Genomic DNA, 22,928 nt, shown 5'->3' with positions numbered 1-22,928 from the left:
TAACTAACCTAAGGACATCACACACACCCATGCCCGAGGCAGGATTCGAACCTGCGACCGTAGTTGACGCGCGGTTCCAGACTGTAGCGTTTAGAACCGCTCGGCCACATCGGCCGGCAAAACAGTGGTTTCATTGACGCCCTTTAAGCTACGTCCTGAGGTCTTTTCATGTCATTTCTGAGGAGCGGTGTGTCTGAAATGTTTTCCTCAGCCACCCGTAAAAACACCGCGTGATATTAACATTGGGTGTCGCAGTTCTGACCTCTATGCAGAGACGTCGGGAGAAGGGGTGGGATATGATTTGTAATGGAGGTGTGATAACCTTCTTATCGAGTGACACGTCCGCGCTGGCATTGAGTAGATTAGTGGCGAAAATTTGGTGCCAATGTGATCTCATTAACGCACCTTATAACTCACACAATTTCTGAGTTCTGGCTCTTTTCTTCGCACGCGTCGACACCTCTGTGTTTGAAGCGCCACCAATCCCGATGGCGACATCGCAGAGTGTCTCCCTGCGCACCAATACAGAGCAACGTTGTAGGCACCTTTGAACCAAATTTCAAAGTTCTGCGTCGTAATGGGGGAGAATGACGGCGTATCAAAAAAAGTGACCCTTTAATTGTATTGTGCAGCGTCGATGCAGACGATACACCGCCTCTTTCAGAGGTAAACAAGCTAATTCGTTGAGTGGCTGTAGCAGATGGCACTGGAGACAAGGGAGCAACGGTCCAGTGGAGGGGGAGGTGGGGAAATGCGTGACGCACTCTGTCAACGGAGGGCGGACGCTGGAAATTAGCGCCACGGCCGACAGTGGCACCAAGTGGCGACGGCCGGAATCCGCAGCAGGCTCACCTCACCTCGCATCTTCTGCCGCCCGCTGCACCGTAGTAGGTAAGCACTGAGCCTCGTTTACTACACAGCGAATGGAATCGGACGTAAGCGGACTAGCATAATTCGTCATTTTACACTGCCGTACGCTTGTACCCGTGAACAACGGATTCCACTCGGTACAACACCTGCCATAGCCCTAGCGCAAGACTTTCAATGGGAGTTATTTACGTGGTCATCGCGCTGCTTTTGATGAAGCATGCAAAGTGTCTTTGAAAAAGAAGAATATGTTCGTGGGCGTGAATCGCCTGGAGACAGTGCACTTAATACTGAAATGCAGCCTCCGTCTTCCTTAGCATTAACTGTGCTCCAAAACTTAGCGCATATGTCAGTTGATACATTTCATTCGCTTCATATTATAACTGAGGACGATATTTAAAAACAAAACACTAACTGCTGACGAGCAACATTACACTCTCACAAGGGAACCTCCCCATCGCACCCCCCTCCCGATTTAGTTGTAAGTTGGCACAGTGGATAGGCCTTGAAAAACTGGACACAGATCAATTGAGAAAACAGGAAGAAGTTGTGTGGAACTAAGAAAAAATAAGCAAAATATACAAACTGAGTAGTCCATGAGCAACATAGGCAACATCAAGGAGAGTATGAGCTCAGGAGCGCCGTGGTCCCGTGGTCAGCGTGAGCAGCTGCGGAACGAGAGGTCTTTGGTTCAAGTCTTCCCTCGAGTGAAATGTTTACTTTCTTTATTTTTGCAAAGTTATGATCTGTCCGTTCGTTCATTGACGTCTCTGTTCACTGTAATAAGTTTAGTGTCTGTGTTTTGCGACCGCACCGCAAAATCGTGCGATTAGTAGATGAAAGGACGTGCCTCTCCAATGGGAACCGAAAACATTTGAATAAATCTCACGTATTTAATGCACTCTCGTCCAAAGTAGCGAACAGTCAACTGCCAGCCAGGGAACCTCTTTAACAGGAATACTCTCTCTTCCGTGCGCTGTAGTCGACTGACGTCGTGTGTTTCGATGTTTGTTTAGGTGTAGCGTCCCCATACTACGGCGCAGTTATCTCGCATCGGACGGACGGACGGACAGATAATAATTGTCTGAAAATAAAAAATTAAACTTTTCAGTCGAGGGAAGACTCGAACCAAGAACCTCTCGTTCCGCAACTGCTCACGCTAACCACGGGACCACGGCGCTCCTGAGCTCACAATATCCTTGATGTTGCGCATGGACTAACAGTTTGTATATTTTGCTTATTTTTTTCTTAGCTCCACACAACTTCTTCCTGTTTTCTCAATTGATCTGTGTTCAGTTTTTCAAGGCCTATCCACTGTGCCAACTCATAACTAAATCGGAGGGGGGTGCGATGGGGAGGTTCCCTTGTCAGTATTAGCAACTGGAGACACTTTAAGTCTCCTTTAATTTACGTCTATGGTCGCAAACATTTTGTTAACGGATTACCGGTTTCCGCCTATAATGACCATCATCAGATCTGTTTTTATAAAAACAAAGTCCTAATGTACTGCAGCCATAGTGGCATCGTCAAATTTTAAATGCAAAATCAGCACCAGCATCGTCAAATATATATAAATAACATCATATTCACGAGTCATGTTGTCAGTAGCACTACGCCATTATGGCTGCAGTACATTAGGACTTTGTTTTTATAAAACAGGTCTGATGATGGTCATTATAGACCGAAACCGGTAATCTGCTAACAAAAAGTTTGTGACCATTGACGTAAATTAAAGGAAACTTATTGTATATACGGGTCACTGTTTCATTCGCGACAGTGTCGCAGCTTGGGAGACACTTGTTTTAATAACTGTACCTCTGCTGTATCTCAGATAATACCTGATGTCTGGAGAAACGTATCTCTAGAACTACGATGATTTATTAAAGTGTATATAAAGAGGATAATTTCAATAAAATATTACTAATGAAACGTGGCATATGCACACAGCGGATCACAAAGACCACTTGATAAAATGTGATTAATACTTTGTTACAGGGCAGGTAGAGTGATAGCACGAAGACAGGTTTTGTTTCTTCACTTATTACATCAAAAACCTCTAGAATAACAATGATATACCAGTCATGTAATTACACGTACCATAAATGTAAACAACGAAAATGAGCAAGAGTTTTGCATATTTTTAATTTTAATCAGAGTAATGGATTCATATTCCAACTTACTTACTTTCAAGGAAATTTACTGCGCTGTTCACTTTTAATAAATAGAAACACAAAGCTTGTGCTAATTCACACCGTTCTCGCCTGATGGAAGCATCTAACGAATTTACCATCTTTCTCTCGCCCTCGTTTAAACTTTTCAGTGCTTCAGCAATTTTTATCCAAATATATTCCGTTTTATTTGGCATTTGTGTTGTCGATTTATTGGACCACACAGGCATCTATGATACTTACAGTCTTCTATCGCCAACATCACATTCTCTCCAGATCTCTCTACTGGTCATCCACATAATGTCAACAACAAAAGTAGTTCCCACGCAGAAGAGCAGACGAATTCTTTCTCTGCTGCCAGCGTAGAAGCGGAGAGGACGGGAACATCCTTTGATCTCAGACTGAAAGACCAGCAAGTAGCGGAACACCAGCCAATGCGAACAGAACACGATCGAATGCTTTTCGCTGGCCTGCTATTTACACCAGAGACTTTTCGTTCGCTGACGCGTGCTCGCTCGCGTTCACTCCGGTGCAAACCGGGCTTTACAACATCAGGCACTGCTGTCGTATTGTCCTCTTGCTGCTATCGCCGGAATTTCACCCAACACGTCACCCAACTGACACTGTACACTCCCGTTTGTCTACAACACGAATCCGAAGCCCGGCGACAAAATTATCGTGGTTGCTCGGGGATCTTTTCTGAGTATTTCTGATTATATGCCTGTCGTCTCCAATGGTTCGTTACAGAGTAATTTCATTTCGTTTGAATTCTCACCCCGTTTACATTCGTGTCTGTGTTGCTCTGAGAATTACTGCGCGAGAGTGCAAATGTCGACGATATGCGCTGGACACTTTGTTTGGAAACAAACTTGTTGCATTCGCTCACGGTACTTGTTGTTGACAGCAATTTCGCCCTCAAGCTTACATTCAGTGTTGCCTGATTCTGTCGGGTTTGTTTCTCCGACAGTGTTTCCTGTACGTCAACAGTGATACACAGCAGTCAGTATAGGTTGGCTCTGAGCACTATGGGACTTAACATCTATGGTCATCAGTCCCCTAGAACTTAGAACTACTTAAACCTAAGTAACCTAAGGACATCACACAACACCCAGTCATCACGAGGCAGAGAAAATCCCTGACCCCGCCGGGAATCAGTATAGGTTAACTGATGAAAGAGTCGATATGCACATTTGTTTGTTCACTGAATGCCATGGAAGACCAGTACAATTTGACGTTATGTTGAGCTGTTCCCGCAACGATGGCAACCACGCCACAGTACCTTTGTATCTGTCTGAGGATTGTCGCAATACTCTGTCTTGTGTGCTGTACGTTTTGGTCATTGCTTACTACAGGCTTTTTTAATGCTGCAAAGTTCTTCTCATAGATGCCAAGGTAATTGCGGTAACAAACCAAATAAATCACAATTCCATTATTACTCTGTACTGAGCCACATGAAAAAATATTAAGAAAATATCCCAGGTCTACCTCCGAAATCTTATAGTCTAAGTTCTAGTCCATCCCGGATGACAGTAATATCTGCTATCGCTGTCACTGGGATGATCTGCAGGAATCTGTCATATCCAGCGATATATGTTTGTGAAAACGACGAGCAACTATAATTTGAAACATTCGTAGTGAGAAAATCTCAATCTCCTTCTACAGTAGTGACAAATGTGTAAGAACATGGAGTCTGGAGTCTGAAGTTGGTCGCGGGTTTAGTTTCCGTCTTGCTATGCCTGTGCCGGCCTGTGTGGCCGTGCGGTTCTAGGCGCTTCAGTCTGGAACCGCGCGACCGCTACGGTCGCAGGTTCGAATCCTGCCTCGGGCATGGATGTGTGTGATGTCCTTAGGTTAGTTAGGTTTATTTATTTATTTATTTATTTATTTATTTATTTAACCTGGCAAGATTAGGGCCATCAGGCCCTCTCTTACATCTAACCAGGCATTCTACTTATTTTACATTCATATGTTTCAGTAGGCATGTTAAACTACATCTAGTACAAAAAGTGAAATAAACAATTTGAAAGGTACACCTGGAAAAATACATACATATAGAGTTTATATTCTTAGATCACAAGTACTGTTATAATTAGACATTATTGAACAGACAGATTTGAGATAGGAGTGCTGGCAGCAGGGAGTATGAGGGAGACTCATGGTGAAGGGAGGAGAAGAATAGAGAGACATGATGAAACATAATTAAGGAAATATAAAGGAAAAGAATATTGCGTGGCTAATAGAGATAGATGAAGAGGAAGGCATCTCAGGAGCAACATAGGAGACGCTAGCTTTGCTATTTGACAGATGAGGGGATTGTCCTTGTACATTAATTTTGTGGAGAACTTTATGAGGATGATAGTAGGAAATGCTTCAACTTCTTCTTAAAAGCAGCAGGAGATTGAATTTTGCGCAAGGTAAGGGGCAGTTTGTTCCAGAGGCGGACAGCGGCAACTGAGAAGGAGTTTGTAAAAGTTTTTGTTTTGTGAGTGGGCACAGTTAGGATACCAAATAAGAGTGACCTCGTGTTTCGATTATGATGACATGACAGGTTTTTAATCTCTGAAGCAAGGTACTGGGGTGTTTGCGCCTCGAGGAGTCGGTGGAGTAGACATAGGTTTACGTAGTTCTAAGTTCTAAGGGACTTATGACCTCAGCAGTTGAGTCCCATAGTGCTCAGAGCCATTTGAACCATTTTTGAACGTGCACGATTTTCTTTCCGTTCTTGCTCTAAGGGTGATAGGCGGGCTGCTAGCTTGTTGATTTACAGAATATCGGTACTTAAATATGCAGTTCTTAAACGGGTGGTATGTTTACGATGTGCATACGAAATTTTTATTGGCACGTGTGTCGATACATTTCCAGTGTCTTACCCATATATCTGTATATATTACCGATATATCGACCGACGTCGGTATATATTCTTAAATATCGATACATCTGATTTCATATATTTTTAAAAATAACAGTAGTCTTAGTGGGAATGCGAATCATCAGGGGAGTGTGCTGAGATAGTCCGTGCATTTGCGATACAATCTGTGTCCAAGAAGTCGGCGTTCGGCCGTGGTCGCGTGTGGACCGGCTCCGCGCGCCGGACAGCGCCCCGCAGTTGTTTACTTCCGCGTCGCGGTATTTCGTGTTTTGTGGCGTCCATTAGCACTGCACCTCATGGCGGACTGTTACGGCCGAGCTACACTTAAAGTAACATTCCAAGCCGAACGTGCACGACCACGCGCTTATGAAACTGAACAATTCATTCGCGAAGAGCTACGTCTGGACCCCCAAGAAGTGATAGGTTTTCATTTCTCTTATCACTGGCAGTATCGTTTATATTAAGATGACGACGGGCGAAGCATGTGCTGAGGTAGTTCTACAACACGCACACGGACTCAAGTTCAAGCATTCTGACGGGCATTTTGGGGAGGTAACGGTAGATCTCGCTGTTTTCGGTCTTAGAACAATTCGGGTCTTTGAGCTCCCCTTCGAAGTGCCGCAAGACGTAGTCGTCGAATCTTTCCGACCCTACGGCAATGTTGTGGGGCACATTGCAGAAAAATGGCAGACGTTCACGGCATACCACGTGTTGAATGGTGTCCGCCCAATCAAAATCGAACTCTGCAAACATGTACCATCCTATCTGCTGATAGGTGGCGTGCGAGCCATTGTTATGTGTGATGGTCAGCCGCGGACGTGTGCCGGTTGTGTTCAAGGGGGCCATGTTCGGTCAGATTGTCTCCGCCGACGTTTGCTCCAGGTCTCGACTGGTGACACAGCGCCCAAAGCGACGGTCACTTCTTTACCAGATAGCTACGCCACAGCCGTACGCAGCCCCGATGCGTCACTTCAGGAAGCGCCTGTTCTCCCCCCGGCACTCCGCACTGGAAATGACGGTGCTGCCACGGCCTTACAGGCACCGTCCCCTCCGACGGCTACTACACCACCAACTCTCCAAAGTTCGATGACCAGCCCGTCTCCTGCCATGGACATCGATACGAGTGCGGTGCCTACCTCTGCTTTTCTTCAGACGGGCGCGACCACGGACATTGAACGTCCACATTCTGATACAGAACAGCACCTCAGAAAGCAACGGTCCCCCGAAAACGGAAGAAGAGAAGTCAAACGCCATACGACGACACACTTCTTCAGATGGCATCACAGGCAGTGGTGCGGATACAAGACACTGGTCTCCCTTGAAGCGCCCTGCCAATGGGAGTGGCCACTCCTGTTATCCCATCTGAGGAACGATCCCACGCGACAACGATGGATTCCATGGAGGGAGAGTCCCTGGACCCCGCTACTGCAGCGTCACCACAACTCGCCCTAGGTGGGTATGACAGTAGCTTGCCACCTGTTCCAGTCTCCTGGGCTGATGATGTCGACGATGGAGCAGATCGTAATAGTGGCCCTCCCACCAGGCATTGCGCCTTTGAGGTGCCTGACCCACCTTCCACCAAGTGATTGCAGTTACAGTGACTGCATCGGATTTTACACGCTGGCCGGACATCTCTGCCGGAACATCTGTGCCAATAGTGGAAGCCTGCCCACAACACTACCACATCGCGACGATGAATCTGGCAACAATTCGGGCTTCCCACAAACTGGCAATGTTCTCAGAGGCAATTTATGCTGCTGATGTCGACATTGCCCTCCTCCAAGAAGTGATCGTCGCTGTTTTCTACACCTGTAGACATCTCCCATGCTTCTGACAGCAGTAGTGGAATCGTCATTCTGCCCCGTTCTGGACTCCCTGCTGAAGATACAGTGTACCTTCCTAATGCCAGAGGCAAGGCTCTCACGCTGTTCGGCGTCCGCATCCTCAATGTATATGTGCCGTCTGGCTCCAGTCGACGTCGTGAACGACACACCTTCTTTGCTGACGAGGTAACGCCGCTTTTTGACGGTCCCCTGGATTAAATGGTCCTCGGTGGCGATTTCAGCTCCACACAAGGGCCTGCTGACCAACTTCCACATCATTCCCCGTGTGCGGCCCTCTCTGCCATCATCGAAAGATGCTGACTCATGGACAAAGGTTCATGGCATCCATACAGGTTTCACATACTATATGGCGCATTCGTCCAGTCGCCTCGACTGTATATACCTCACACGTTCCCTTGCTGCCAACAGTCGACATGCCGAAGTACGGCCTCTGGCTTTCTCTGACCAAGACGCCTACATCTGCGATGTCGTCCTCGCCCGCCAACAGGTGTAGCACAGCCGCGACGAGTGGAAATTAAACGTTTCCCACCTAACTGTCGTTGACAGCCGACGGATCGTTGAGGATGTGTGGGCCCTCTGTCGTCACGTCGCCCTACATACACATCCACTTTATCATGGTGGCTATCCTGCGCGAAACCAGCTCTACGCAAGGTATTGATGGGATATGGCAAAGACCTCAAAGCTTGGCAAGCGAGCACCATGGACTTTTATTATGCAGTGTTTCATGACTGAACTTCGATGGCATTCTCTCCTGTCTGTCAGAAGATAGTGCATCTGCTAAAGCACAGATCACTTCACTTATGTGACGACACTTGGAAGGGGCCCTTGTCAGATCCTAAACCCGTGACCATATGCCTCACGAAACGCCATCGATGTACCACCTCCTCACAGAACGCCGACGTCGTCGACGAGCTCTCATCCACGACCTCACAGATGCGGAAGGACGACGATACACTATGCAATGCGCCATTGGTCACGCTTTCTATTCTCATTTCCGCCGGCTGCACGCTGCCGTCCCACATCCCCTGACCTTAATTGAGGAGCTAGCAGCAATGACTGTCAACACCGTGCCAGAGGACATGGCTCAAGAACTTCAGGAACCAGTGACCTCCGATGAAGTCCTAGATGCTATCAAGGTGGGAGCTGCCAACAAGTCCCCTGGATCTGACGGCCTCCCTTTCGAATTTTACAAGTGTTTCAGTTATATTTTGGTACCTACTTCGACGTCCATCTGTCGTGAACTGATGTCACCCACGACAACGATCCCAGCCACCTTCCTTAATGGGGTCATCATCCTGGTTCCTAAGCCACATGGGCGATCACGGATCTGTGATTGCCGGCCCATCAGTCTACTCAACAGTGACTTGAAAATTTTAGCTGTTTATTGGCCTCATGACTCAAGAAGGCAGCAAGATACGTCACGTCCCTTGATCAGACTTCGATGGGCAGTGACAACAACATCCATACGGCCCTTTGCCGTTACAGGGACATGAACGCGCTCGCACAGTCGTAACATCTACTTGGTGCATTAGCATCGCTTGACTTCAGTCAGGCTTTCGACCGTGTCGAGCATACATTTCTGAAATCGGTCCTCCAACACGTGGGTTTTCCGGCTCGTATAGTAACAGTGGTAGTGCGGCTCTTGAGCGGGGCAACTTTAAGGATACTCTGTAATGGTCGCCTCACTGCGCCTCTAGCGATCGAGCGCTCTGTCCGACAGGGTTGCCCACTTTCCATGATACTGTATGCTTTGGCATTAGATCCCCTACTCCAGGGGCTTCGCCAACGCCTGGTGGGCCTGACATTGCATGGGCACCGCTTCTGTTGAACAGCCTATGCTGACGATCTAGTTCTCTACCTCCACAATGAAGACGATGTTCGTGCGGCTCTGACCTAAGTGGTGAGATATGAGGAGGCATCGGGCAGTTCTCTTAACATTTCCAAATCGAACGTTCCGCTCATTGGTGAGGGTCTACCTGAGCGATATGTCGCTCCTCTAAGTGTGGCCACCAGCGTCCCCTGTTTGGGCATTGATTTTATGAATGACCTCCGTCGTTCAGCAGCAACCAACAGTAGATATCTCCTCCAAACGATCAGGGCTGGCCTTGTGGACCACCGGCATATATCCCTCGACATTGTACAGCAGGCACAGCACGTAAATGTTTACCACGCCTCATGCATCCCCCATGTGGCACAAATGTTCCTGGTTCTGATTACCGTCGCGCGTAGTATGTTGATGGCGATGGGATCCTTGTCTGTTATTTAAAGTTCAGTATTCCTCCCTTGACCGTCCGCGGGAGCGTGGATGAGTTGGCTTATACCATGTGCCAGACAGAATCACGGCACTTTTCGTTAGGTCCCAACTGAAAGTCTGACGTCGCTGCCCGACAAGCCTGACCGGGCTGCTTTTGCATGAATACGCGGTAGTCTCCATGGCAGCCCCAGTCATGTTATCAGACATTCCACACCCCCCCCCCCCTTTTATCACTTTCGGCACTTCTTTCTTGAATTAAGTTACATCTGCACTCCTTACCCCTTTCACGTATACTCCAGACAACGGCTGTACATGACACATTACAGATATGTCGAACCCCCAACCCCATCGAACACAAGTTTCCCCAGATCATATGGCGTCGTCTGTGGACAGCGTGGCCGTGCGGTTCTAGGCACTACAGTCTGGAGCCGAGCGACCGCTACGGTCGCAGGTTCGAATCCTGCCTCGGGCATGGATGTGTGTGATGTCCTTAGGTTAGTTAGGTTTAATTAGTTCTAAGTTCTAGGCGACTGATGACCTCAGAAGTTAAATCGCATAGTGCTCAGAGCCATTTTGTGGACAGCGGTGCATGCTGGTTATCTCGACACCAGCGTTCAGCCCACCTGGTATATCACCGACAGTGGCTAACAGGTCAACCAGTCTCGTTTGCACCGCATCCGCCTCGCTGACACACCCTTGTGTGTTCACTGTGGTGTGGAGGACACATACGTTCATCGATTCTCATGTGGTGCGTCGTCTGACGTCTGGAGGCTCGCGCAGAGTATCTTGGCTTTCCTCATCCGACAGACACCTGCTCAGATCACTTTCCTGACGCTTTTATTACCGGACGTGATTAATTAGCCCGCAACAAAAACTAACGCCGTGAATTGGATACGCGGTCATTCAGTCCGCTACCATTTTGGCCCCGATGAGAAATCGGGACTAGGTTACTGGACGTACCTTAACGATCGACACTGTGCACTTGTTCGCAACCCCAGATACAAGCAGTTCTTTTCCAATTTTCTACGGAGCGCCTTTCATGACCCGCCTTCCAGCTGGAACATCGAAGCCATGAGATGTTGATGCTTTTTTTGCTGACTTGATGTTCTGAACGTACTACGAACGGAATCTCCATTAAAATTTCGAGAAGACACGTTTGGATGTTCCGCCAGTCGGAAGGCGGTAGCGACTCCAGGAATTCTGGTACATAGACTAAAATAATGAAAAAATTGATAAATAAAAAGAGTACAGAAAGATAAAAATATAATAAAACTCAAACATAAATAAAAGAAAATAAAAATATATGTAAAAAACAAAAAAGAAAAATGCAATAAAAAAACTAAAAAACAAAAGCCCGTACACACCTACTTTCATTTTCATTGCTACTCTCTATGTTCTTGCCCTTTCTTTACACCTTTGTAGTGATACGTTTGTTGTTTTGGGATAGGCGTAGATAGGTGCCAACGCCTGAAGAGGCTCATTTTATTTTTTGTTAGGGCGCAATTGGCGGTGGCAAGTAGAGATGTTTTTTAGTTTTCCTTTCCTGTTCAGGGCCTAAAAAAAATAAAAAAAATAAAAGAAGAAGAAACAAAAAAAGTTGGCACAGTGGTTAACGTACCTGCCTACTAAGCTCGGGACCCCAGGTTCGAATCCCGGTCCCGCAGATAAAAAAAGAAAGAAAAGCGGCGCAGTGGATAACGCTGCTGCCTAGCATGTAGGGGATCCAGGGTTCGAGACCCGGTGCAGCACACGTTTTCACTCGTCGCTGCCGATTCTGCATTAAGTGGCGATGCAGCTGATATCGTCAGTACCTTCCCTTTCTCCTCCCTCCACCTTTAAAATACACTATATGTATAAATGATTAGGCCGGCCGCGGTGGTCTCGCGGTTCTAGGCGCGCAGTCCGGAACCGTGCGACTGCTACGGTCGCAGGTTCGAATCCTGCCTCGGGCATGGATGTGTGTGATGTCCTTAGGTTAGTTAGGTTTAAGTAGTTCTAAGTTCTAGGGGACTAATGACCACAGCAGTTGAGTCCCATAGTGCTCAGAGACATTTGAACCATTTTTTTATAAATGATTAGTGGCATCATTAGTGAAAGCATTTTTTAGCCTTGCTCTTAAAAGCTACTTTTTTTTTTAAAACAGGCTGTGAGTTTTTAAGGGGACCTCTCTTTCAGTGCACATTACCCTTGATCTACAGTGCGGAGGAAGTTGTGGTTTTTTACCAACAATGAATGAATTAACTCAAGCTGTAAAAGGAAATTTATTGAAATATCTGTTATAGTTTAAGAATTACAGTATTTTGCCTAATAGATGTTTTTATAATACACGTTTCCATTCTGGTAACATTTTCTACTCCTTCGTCAATCTAATAGCATTCAAATTGTGACAGTCTGCTGTCAACATTCATAGGAACACATTATGCCTCTCGTTTTGTAGTTTGGAGGATATCTGAGGAAATAGAAAAACCCTTATTATACCACATTACTATTTTGTCTGAAAATACCGCTAAAATTATATACAGAATGACAAACATAGATAATTTCAGCGATGTATTAGGCATAATACAAAGATACTATCTCATTCTTCACTTGAAAGAACTTTGGTGAACATGGATTAAACCATTGTGAATTTATATGCACCTAATTTTCTGAAAATGCAGTTTCGAGAAAATGAGAAAAGAATGTTCACAGTGTTTTTGACCCACCGTATGCCTCTTTCACGACATTCCAGCAGCATAATATTGCTGGCCAGCTGCTTCTTTATCCTCTGTAAACTTCTTCAGGACCCTTTCCCTTACTCTGGACTCTTTATTGGTGGATTCCACAGCCCTTTCAGCTTCAACTAGTCGCTGACGATCAATATCAGTCAGAGCAGCTATCATATTATTTCCTGGCTGGATGCCTAATTTGTCCATTACTTTTGTCCTGCTGATTACACCACCATAGAAACGGATGGCAGCATCCATCACACCCATTTCGAGTACTGTCCATCCAACAAACACTGCTTTTGGTACTCGTTGCCACACGCAGCTGTTGAAACTCTCATTAGGGTTTTGTGTACGGCCATGTAGACATTTGCCAAGTAATTTTGTATCTGCAAGGTCCCTGTATATTGGCTTTATTGTTTCCATGACTGTGGCAGGCAAGAAATGATTATTGTGATTTTCCTTGCCTGTCGCCTGAGCGTGGCTGGTTTGCAGACATGTGTTCAAGAGCGATTAAGACCAAATCAACAACTGAAAAGTAGACAAAAAATACATTTTTTGAAACGGGATAAAATTGTCTTTCAGATGGTGACAAAAAGGTTTTTCGAAAATTTCAATCATTTCATGCCCAGGTCCCCTAAAATAGAAATTTATCCATGGAATAGAAGGAGTTGTCCAGGAAAAATGATTTTAGGTTAGACTTAAAGCTTGCTTTGCCACCTGTCAGCCATTTGCTACATATGGTACTCTTTCCAGAACCACCGACAGCTATAATAATGGGTAATAAAGATCATTTTTTCCTGTAATGGTGGAGGTATAAACATCACTATTCTTCTGAAACTGTTATGTATTATTTATGACGAATTTCACTAGCGCATATGCGTTTTGTGATGGTGCAGTTAAAATGCCTACTCCTTGATGAGATACCTACACGACGACCAGGAATCAACAACACATATTATTCTTACAGTTCTCTTTTCTGCAATCAGTACTTTGCAGTATCCAATTATAAACCCAGCTCTACAGTTCAGAAAAGTACACTTTGACGTGAAGTCTCTTCAATTTCTGTCATTAAGCCGCAGTCCCGAGTGAAAATTGCGCATGACCGAAAATATTAGAAAAAGGGAAATTTACTTCTTTTCAGAACTGAAGTTCGACACATTCGCTAAGGAAATGACAGTTGTTTTTTGGACTTTATTCTCAAAATGTTGAAATGTTACAGTGGTAAGCATACAAAATGCGACAGCAAGCGCAGTTGGTCACAGAGTGCGTTTATTAACTAAACTGGTAAGTCTAAAACAACATGTGTAAGGCTTGCTAGGCGGCACAGTACCCACAGCCGCTGCAGCAAGAACATGGACCCGATTAGCGCCCCCACATGGTCACTACGTCCTACGTTCTACAAGATTATGACTGCGTTAATAAGACCGCAGTAATATGTGTTTAACACTGCAAATAACACCCGCGTCAGCAGCCGTGGTCGCCAACGCAAGCCTGTGCCGAGGCCTTCGACTCGGAGGTAAGCCGGTTCGAATCCTGGTGGTGGATGAAACTTTCTCTGTCAGGATTTGGCCGTTAAGCACGGCGGCCCCTTTTGTTGTTATATGCCGGCAGCGGGTTTCACCCTCTCCCTTTTTTCATCATCATTCTAATACGAACATGCCACTACACTAAACACACACATACCACATTAGAGTCGCCAACATTTAATACACACACTTACGTACACAGCTCTCATACTTCGCGACGGAAAGGTGGCTGCGGGCGTGGAGTATAGGTAAAACCTTTCCTATTAGGCAGCTGAACCTGCCCTTCGGTGTCTCCCAGCCGTTAATGCCGTACGACTTTACTGTAAACGACTCAGTGCACCTACTCACAGCAGTATGAGCCAGCACTGCAAACAGAACATTCATTAGCAATGGGAATGAAGACAGGTAACAGTTCATTAACGTCCAGGTCATTAACGACGGAGCTCTGGCTCAAATGGAAAAGGATGCAAAAGGAAATCAACAGCGGCCTATTGAAAGAAAATACCCTTCATTAACCCGCAACGTGTTACGGAACACACAGGAAACCTAAACCAGTAGAAATGTAGTCCCTGGTATTGTATATCAGATACGGCGAGGACCCTGTCACGAAATACATACAACTTTCATAGGAACATCATTAGTCACTTACATCTGTTGCATTTTTGTGTCTTCCTTTTGGTGTGCTATACTTTTAACGCGTTCTGTTTCAATTTTACTGGCGCACCATGTTGGCCGTACGATAAAGATCGGATTCAGCATGTCGGCGTAGTGTGATGAGAATCTCTTGCGTTACTTTATCTGCAGAGGATCCCTTTCGTAACAAGGCTGAAAGTGGCATTCGACTCCCAGGCTGCCAGTTCCAAACTGGTCTTGCACTGTCCTCTATTCTCAGACAGTGATAGTTGTGTTAACCTTTCGCCTACATTTAGTTGTGCATTCTGCAAACCAGTGTTAAGCGCGTGACAGATGGTGCTTCACATTGTACCTCTAACTCGGTCTTTTTCCAGTTCCTTTCGCGTAAAGAGCGCGAGAAGAATTGCTGCATAACTCGCGCGGTAAGCAATTAAAACTCAATTCATTCATCAATATGACCACCGCCATCGACAGAGACTGCTTTTACAAAGTCTGCCTGTCGCAGTTTCGTACCCTATACACAGCCAACAAGGCTCCGGATTTTTCATACTCTGTAAGGCCACACTACTTGTTACCTTGTTGGTTCACCTGCAGCCCACCCGTTGCTTCTTATTAATATTGCCGGTCGGAGTGGCCGAGCGGTTCTAGGCGCTACAGTCTGGAACCGTGCGACCGCTACGGTCGCAGGTTCGAATCCTGCCTCGGGTATGGATGTGTGTGATGTCCTTAGGTTGGTCAGGTTTAAGTAGTTCTAAGTTCTAGGGGACTGATGACCTCAGCAGTTAAGTCCCATAGTGCTCAGAGCCATTTGAACCATTTATTAATATTTCTGTTTGTTAAACTAGAGCCTTCAGCAAAACGTGTACTCAAAAAGAATGAAGAGGAGATTTCAGTATTCTTATAAGTAGTTGATACTGACTATAAAGGTTCAGTTTACTTTAACACATAAATCGACATAACAAGTAGTCTCGAAACCAATATTACACCTAAAATACAAGTTTGTTCTTAAATTTCGCTAATTATGGTAGGCGAAGGTCCTTGTTTCTACAGATTTTGTATTCTTCACATTTTATTTTTAAAGTATCTCTGTTATTCAAAAAATATGGTATTTTTCATTACTCAGGAAAGTCGTTTTCTCAACGACATAAAACACATATGTAGGCCTATCATCTTTTCCTTTCTTTCCCGTTTTAATTTTTTATACTTCTTAGCGTTGTTCGTTCCGCCGTATAGTTCTTTTAAGGGAGTCCGCTCTTATTATCTCCAGCTATTGGCCTGCCCTCTGTTGGTTAATGTTGCGTTCACAGAGCACTCCTTCTTCGTCTAGTAATATCTTCCCAGACAGACTTTGTAACGGTATGCTAAAAATGCAAAACATCTTGAGTTGTGGTCTTCGTACACACATTCTTCACCATTCTTCGTTCATTCCCAGATAAAAATAAGAAGAATGGTAAATTTCACGTAGTACACATTTAAAACAAAAAAAGACGTTACCATGAATGAATTACCCGCACCTTCGTCGTCTAGTGATATCTTCTCAGATAGACTCTGTAACGATATACTAAAAACACAAAAAATCTTCAGTTGTTGTTTTCGTACACACATTCTTCACTCATTCCCAGATAAAAATAAAAATGATGATAAATTTCACGTAATACGTTCTAAGAGAAAAAAAAATACGCTACCACGAAGGAATTATCCGAGTGTGATGGAAATCGGTAGAAGTGATGTACACGTGCAGAGAAACAAATGATTAAAATTTCAGAAAAAATTGACGATTCATTGAAGAGAAAGAGCTTCACAAATTGAGCAAGTGAATAACACGTTGGCCTGCCTCTGGCCCTCATGAAAGCAGTCATTCGACTTGGCGATGATTGACAGAGTTGTTGGATGTCCTCCTGAGTGATATCGCGCCACATTCTCTCCAATTCTTGTGCTGGATAGTCAAAGTCCCGAGAGGGTTGTAGGGCCCTTCCCATAATGCTTGAAACGTCCTCAATTGGGGAGGGATCCGCCGACCTTACAGGGCAAGGTACGGTTTGGCAAGCAGGAAGACAAGCAGCAGGAACTCTCGCCGTGTGCGGGCGAGCGATATCTTGCTGAAATGTAAGCCCAGGGTGGGTGGCTTGCCATGAAGGGCAGCAAAGCCGGACGTAGACCTCCGCCGACGTACCGCTGTGCTGTAAGAATGCCGCGGATGACAACCAAAGGCGTACTGCTGTAAAACGAAATGGCACCCAAGACCATCACTCCTGGTTGCTGAGCTTCATGGCGGGCAGCAGTCAGGTACCTGGTGGTATCCCACCCCCAGTTCGCGGAGTCTCCAGACACGTCTTCGGCCTGGAATCTCATCGACTGGAACAGATGAGTCGCGCTTCTAAGTGAGCCTCGATGACCAGCAAAGACCTGCTCGGAGACTCCCCAGACTGTGTCGAGATAGCAACCTCACTGTCGCCTGCCATACTGCGCGACAAGTGGGGTGCCATTTCATTTTACAGCAGTATTCTTTTGGTTGTCGTCCGCGGTAGTCTTAAAGCACAGCGGTATGTCGGCGATATTCTCTGGCTCGTTTTCAGGTTAGCCGGAATAGCTTCCTGGACTCGGGTAGGAGCGCCGGCCCCGGATCGGATCCGCCTGGCGGATTAACGACGAGGGCCGGTGTGTCGGCCAGCCTGGATGTGGTTTTTAGGCGGTTTTCCACATCCCCCTAGGTGAATACCGTGCTGGTCCCCACGTCCCGCCTCACTTACACTGCTCAGAGACATCTGAACACTATCACACTATTCCATGGATTACACTAGTCGCAGACAGTTGGGGTACACTTATTCCTTCCCAGGGGGTATCGGGTGGCGGCAGGAAGGGCATCTGGCCACCCCTTCAACTAACATTGCCACGTCTGATTAACCATGCTGACCCTGCGTATCCGCGGGAAAAACGGGACAAGCGAAAGAAGAAAGAAAAAGAATTCTCTGGCTCGTTTTGTTGTCCTTGATGGCAAGCCATCCTGGGCTTACATTTCAGCAAGATAATGTCCGCTCACAGACGGCAAGAGTTTCTGCTGCTTGTCTTCGTGCTTACCAAACCCTACCTTGCCCTGTAAGGTCGGCGGATCTCTCATCATTCAGAACGTTTGGAGCATTATGGGAAGGGCCCTCCATTCTTCTCGGGATTTTCACGATCTAACGTGCGAAATGCACAGAATTTGGCAAGATATCCCTCAGGAGGACACTGAATTACTCTGACAATCAATACCAAGCCGAATAACTGTTTGCATAAGAGCCGGAGATGGACCAATGCTCTACTGACTTCCTCAATTTGTGAAGCTCTTTCTCTTCAATAAATCATCCAATTTTTCTGAGATAGTGAAACTTCAACTTTGAAAATTAAGAATGACAGTCTTGTAAAAACTCTTACGTTATCTGATTTTCAAGCAGCTGAGCAAAACTGAACGTACTCAGACTTTACTTATTCTGATCATCACTAAACTGACACACAATATTTCTAGCGCAACGCAATTTGACTTTCAATAAGTCCTACAAAAGAATGGCCCTGGCTAACAATAACCTATACCTTTCATGAATCATTTAATTCTCAAAAATCTTCGTTACTCGAACTACTGCAATACAGCGAGCGCCAATACTGCCAGCTAGATAAAAGATTTTAACTACTGAAGGCACCAACTACTGATAGGCATAGTTAGCAAATGAAAGATTTTGATAGAGAACAAACAATTTATTTACGTTAATAGTGTTCAAAAGTTATATATATATATATATATATATATATATATATATATATATATATATATATATATTCGTGACATCCAGTCTTACAAATTTCCTTTTTCTGACGGACACACGTCCAGATCGTCCGCTCATAGTAACCTCTCAAAACTCTTGCATCTCTCTTCCCACATCCACCAGTGCTGGCGGCTCACCTCCAACTGCCCAACGCTGCGGGCTGTTCACATTCAACTGCCCAACACTACACTAGCGAATAATCCAACATTGAGTCCAACCAGCCACAGACTGCACACAGCGCAGTCAGCGATCTTCATACAGAGCGCTACGTGGCGTTACCAACATAAAAACCTAAACAGCCTACTTACAATAGTAATCATTTGTTTCTCTGTACATGTGTATCTCACTCACCTATTTCCGTCCCATTTGGGTAATTCCTTCGTTGTACGTCGTCGTCTCCTCTCTCTCTCTCTCTCTCTCTCTCTCTCTCTCTCTTTTTTTTTTTTTTTTTTTTTTTTGTCTTAGGTTGTATTTACTGATGTCAGGGGAAAGTATGATCTGACAGACTGTCTAATTTTGTATTCGCGATCCCTATGGGAGCGATATGTAGGGGAATGTAGCACATTCCTAGTTTCCTCAATTGAAGTTAGTTTTTTAAACATTCTAAGTAAGTACCCTCTGGATAGTTGGTCTGTATTCTCTAGGATCTGGAAGTTCAGTTTCTTCAGCATCTCCTTCACGCTCTCCCATGGGTCGAACAAACCTGTCACCAACGATTTGTCCATCTTCGTATATATTCATTATCTCATGTTAGTCCTGTTTGGTATGGATCCAACACACTTGAGCCGTGTTCTAGGATGGGACGCACCAGTGTTTTGCTAGCAATATCCTTTGTAGTTTGACTGCGTTTTCTTAGTATCCTACCAATGAGCTCAAGTTTACCGCCCGCTTCAGTTAAAGCAGAGCGTATAAAAATCGTTCCATTTAATATCCCTATAAATAGTTTCACAAAGCTATTGGTATGAGTTGAATGAACCCAGTTCTGACTCACTGATATTGTAGTTATGGAATATGACATTTTTCTCATTTTGTGTGTTTAGTGCACAATTTTGTATTTCTGAACATTTAACGGAAAATTTATACGTTACACGTTTAAAATGAGTCCGTGCTGTCTTTTGTCTTTTTCAGATAAATTGCATTTGACGTAAGTTAGGGTCATCCGTGGTCATAGCTCGAATAATGTCTTGTTATATAAAATATGCTATCGACGTGGTTATCTTTTGCGTTAATAGTGACCAAATAAACATATTAGTAGATAAAATGACGCAAAGTCATAAAGTTGCTAAACTGTAACACTAGTCAACAAAACAGAAACTTTCTTTCAGTTACAAGAACAATATACAGATACACTGTTTTCGCATGATAATTCGCCCCTGAATCCAAATCTAAATTGACAGTTTCTCTATCGTTCTCAGTTCGCATATAATAATGATTATTGTAAATGCTTAATTCAGTCTTTATCACACGGTGTGATTTCGCTAAATCGAGGCAAAGTGCAGGAATCTGTTCCTGAGAGGATAAGGCGTAAAAATGTCATATGGACACAGGGCCTGAGATACACACACTTGAAGGTAGAGGTAAAACGTATTTGACAGTGTAGGGTTCATTGATTGGAAGCACACACGAGAACATACCAGGCAAGTGTTTGGCCTCCACATTCAAGAGGGCATTATTGTCGTCCTATGACGCGGCGTCCTTACACATCAGTACTAGGGGGCCCGACGTCTTTTTGCAGTCATTATGCCGCTTAGCCTTCTCCTAGCTAACAGAGCGACATTCGTCCTCAAGCATATTTGGAATGGTATTTCTCGAAAATTAATGCGTTGCAGTTCCCCTTTATCGAGAATATTCTAACGACTCTAGCAGGCCCAAAGCGAACACTGAAGCATGACCTTTGGCTTATATTTTGCCGTAAACATAAGCGTGTCAGATAACGATCAGTTTGGCTTTAGGAAAGATAAAGGCATAAGAGAGGCAGTTCTAACGTTGCGGTTGATTAATCGCTCCATTTTCGCATTACGACAACGACTACACTGCTTTCCGCACCCCCCTCCCAAAAAAAAAAAAAAAAAAAGATATTGCTAGTGCTGCTACTTGCCGTCTGTGAGTGCTTACTGCACGTTGGCGTCGAACATAGGTGGTGGTCACAATAATGTGACTGGACTGTGTAAAATCTATCTACGTTCGTGGAAATGAAACAAACTATATTATTTGGCAATTTATGTTACGATTCTCAGCATCACAGTATTAATATTTTCACACGTTTCATTGCTGCTAAATTTAAAACCAAAGGAAGAACTAATGTAAACCATATGTAATACAGACTGTTTTGCTGGGATGAAATTTTCTTTGTGTTCAAGCGTATCCACTTCTCACATAACACCCTCGCGCTTGTATTTCATGGACGATATATGTACAAAATATGCATCAAACCACTCGTCAAAATCTTGACCATAATTTAATATTAGTCTCCTGAAATTAGTTGTATTTTTGTTTTTTGATGTAAAATGTATTAATTGTATACAGCGTGTAAATATTGCGCAAACGTAAACATTAGGCTACGACGCAGGTCAATCTGTTCCCGCAAACTTTATTTGGCATTCACATTCGTTGACAGCGTCAACTCACAATCAGATTATCACCTTTCAACCTAATCTAGATCTCGGGCTGCACAACACATCGGTCTGTCACTGGAACGTTGATTTCATGGTTATCACTCTCTACCCTCTTAGGTAACAACTGACGAATAACACACACATCAAAAAAAAGTTCTGCATCTCTTTGGTTCCGAGAGTTCCGGACCCTGTACAGAAAATTGGAATATAGATCAACATAAACATTATTTCCGCCCTCCGCTTTTTTTATTTATTTTTTTTTTTTGTTTTTCTCGTGAAAACCATGCATTGAATGTTGTACCCCTTCAGAGGTGGTGGTCCAGATTGCTGTACACACCGGTACCTCTATTACCGAGTAGCACGTCCTCTTGCATTGATGCATGCCTGTTTTCGTCGTGACATATTATCCACAAGTTCATCAAGGCACTGTTGGTCCAGATTGTCCCGCTGCTCAACAGCGATTCGGTACAGATCCCTCAGAGTGGCTGGTGGGTCACGTCGTCCATAAACAGCCTTTTTTAATCTATCTCAGGCATGTTCGATTGATTCATGTCTGGAGAACATGCTGGCCACTCTAGTCGAGCAATGTCGTTATACTGAAGAAAGTCATTCACAAGATGTGCACGATGCGGGCGCGAATTGTCGTCCATGAAGACGAATGCCTCGCCAGTATCCTGCCGATGTGGTTGCACTGTCGATCACAGGATGGCATTCACGTATCTTACAGCCGTTACGGCGGCTTCCATGATCACCAGCGGCGTACGTCGGCCCCACATAATGCCACCCCAAAACAGCAGGGAACCTCCACCTTGCTGCACTCGCTGGACAGTGTGTCTAAGGCGTTCAGCCTGACCGGGTTGCCTCCAAACACGTCTCCGATTGTGTGGTTGAAGGCATATGCGACACTCATCGGTGAAGAGAACGTCATGCCAATCCTGAGCGGTCCATTCGGCATGTTGTTGGGCCCATCTGTACCGCGCTGCATGGTGTCGTGGTTGCAAAGATGGACCTCGCCATGGACGTCGGGAGTGAAGTTGCACATCATGTGTAGCCTACTGTGCACAGTTTGAGTCGTAACACGACGTCATGTGGCTGCACGAAAAGCATTATTCAACATGGTGGCGTTGCTGTCAGGGTTCCTCCGACGCATAATCCATAGGTAGCGGTCATCCACTGCAGTACTAACCCTTGGGCGGCCTGAGCGAGGCATGTCATCGACAGTTCCTGTTTCTGTGTATCTCTCCCATGTCCGAACAACATCGCTTTGGCTCACTCCGAGATGCCTGGACACTTCCCTTGTTGAGAGCCCTTCCTGGCACGAAGTAACAATGCGGACGCGCTCGAACAGCGGTATTGACCGTCTAGGGATGGCTGAACTACAGGCAACACGAGCCGTGTACCTCGTTCCTCGTGGAATGACTGGAACTGATATGCTGTCGGACCCCCTCCGTCTAATAGGCGCTGCTCATGCATGGTTGTTTACATCTTTGGGCGGGTTTAGTGACGCCTCTGAATAGTCAAAGGGACTGTGTCTGTTATACAATGTCCACAGTCAACGTCTATCTTCAGGAGTTCTAGGAACCGGGTTGATGCAAAACTTCTTTTTGATGTGCGTATTTGCAAATATTAACACTATGATATTAA

The 22,928-nt window shown here is 45.1% G+C and overlaps 1 protein-coding gene across 1 annotated transcript in view; it reads left to right on the top strand.

The window, feature by feature from the left end:
- Positions 1-868: 868 nt before the first annotated feature.
- Positions 869-22,928, top strand: part of LOC126259218 (L-lactate dehydrogenase) — a 298,642-nt gene continuing 276,582 nt past the window's right edge. Inside the window, exon 1 of the mRNA XM_049955823.1 lies at positions 869-891. The gene's annotated coding sequence lies outside the window, so the exon portion shown is untranslated. The remainder of the gene's footprint in view (positions 892-22,928) is intronic.

Source organism: Schistocerca nitens, chromosome 5, assembly GCF_023898315.1.
Source record: "Schistocerca nitens isolate TAMUIC-IGC-003100 chromosome 5, iqSchNite1.1, whole genome shotgun sequence".
Taxonomy (NCBI): Eukaryota; Metazoa; Arthropoda; class Insecta; order Orthoptera; family Acrididae; genus Schistocerca; species Schistocerca nitens.
The sequence above is the reverse complement of the archived record's forward strand: the minus strand, read 5'-3'. Positions and strand labels throughout refer to the sequence as shown.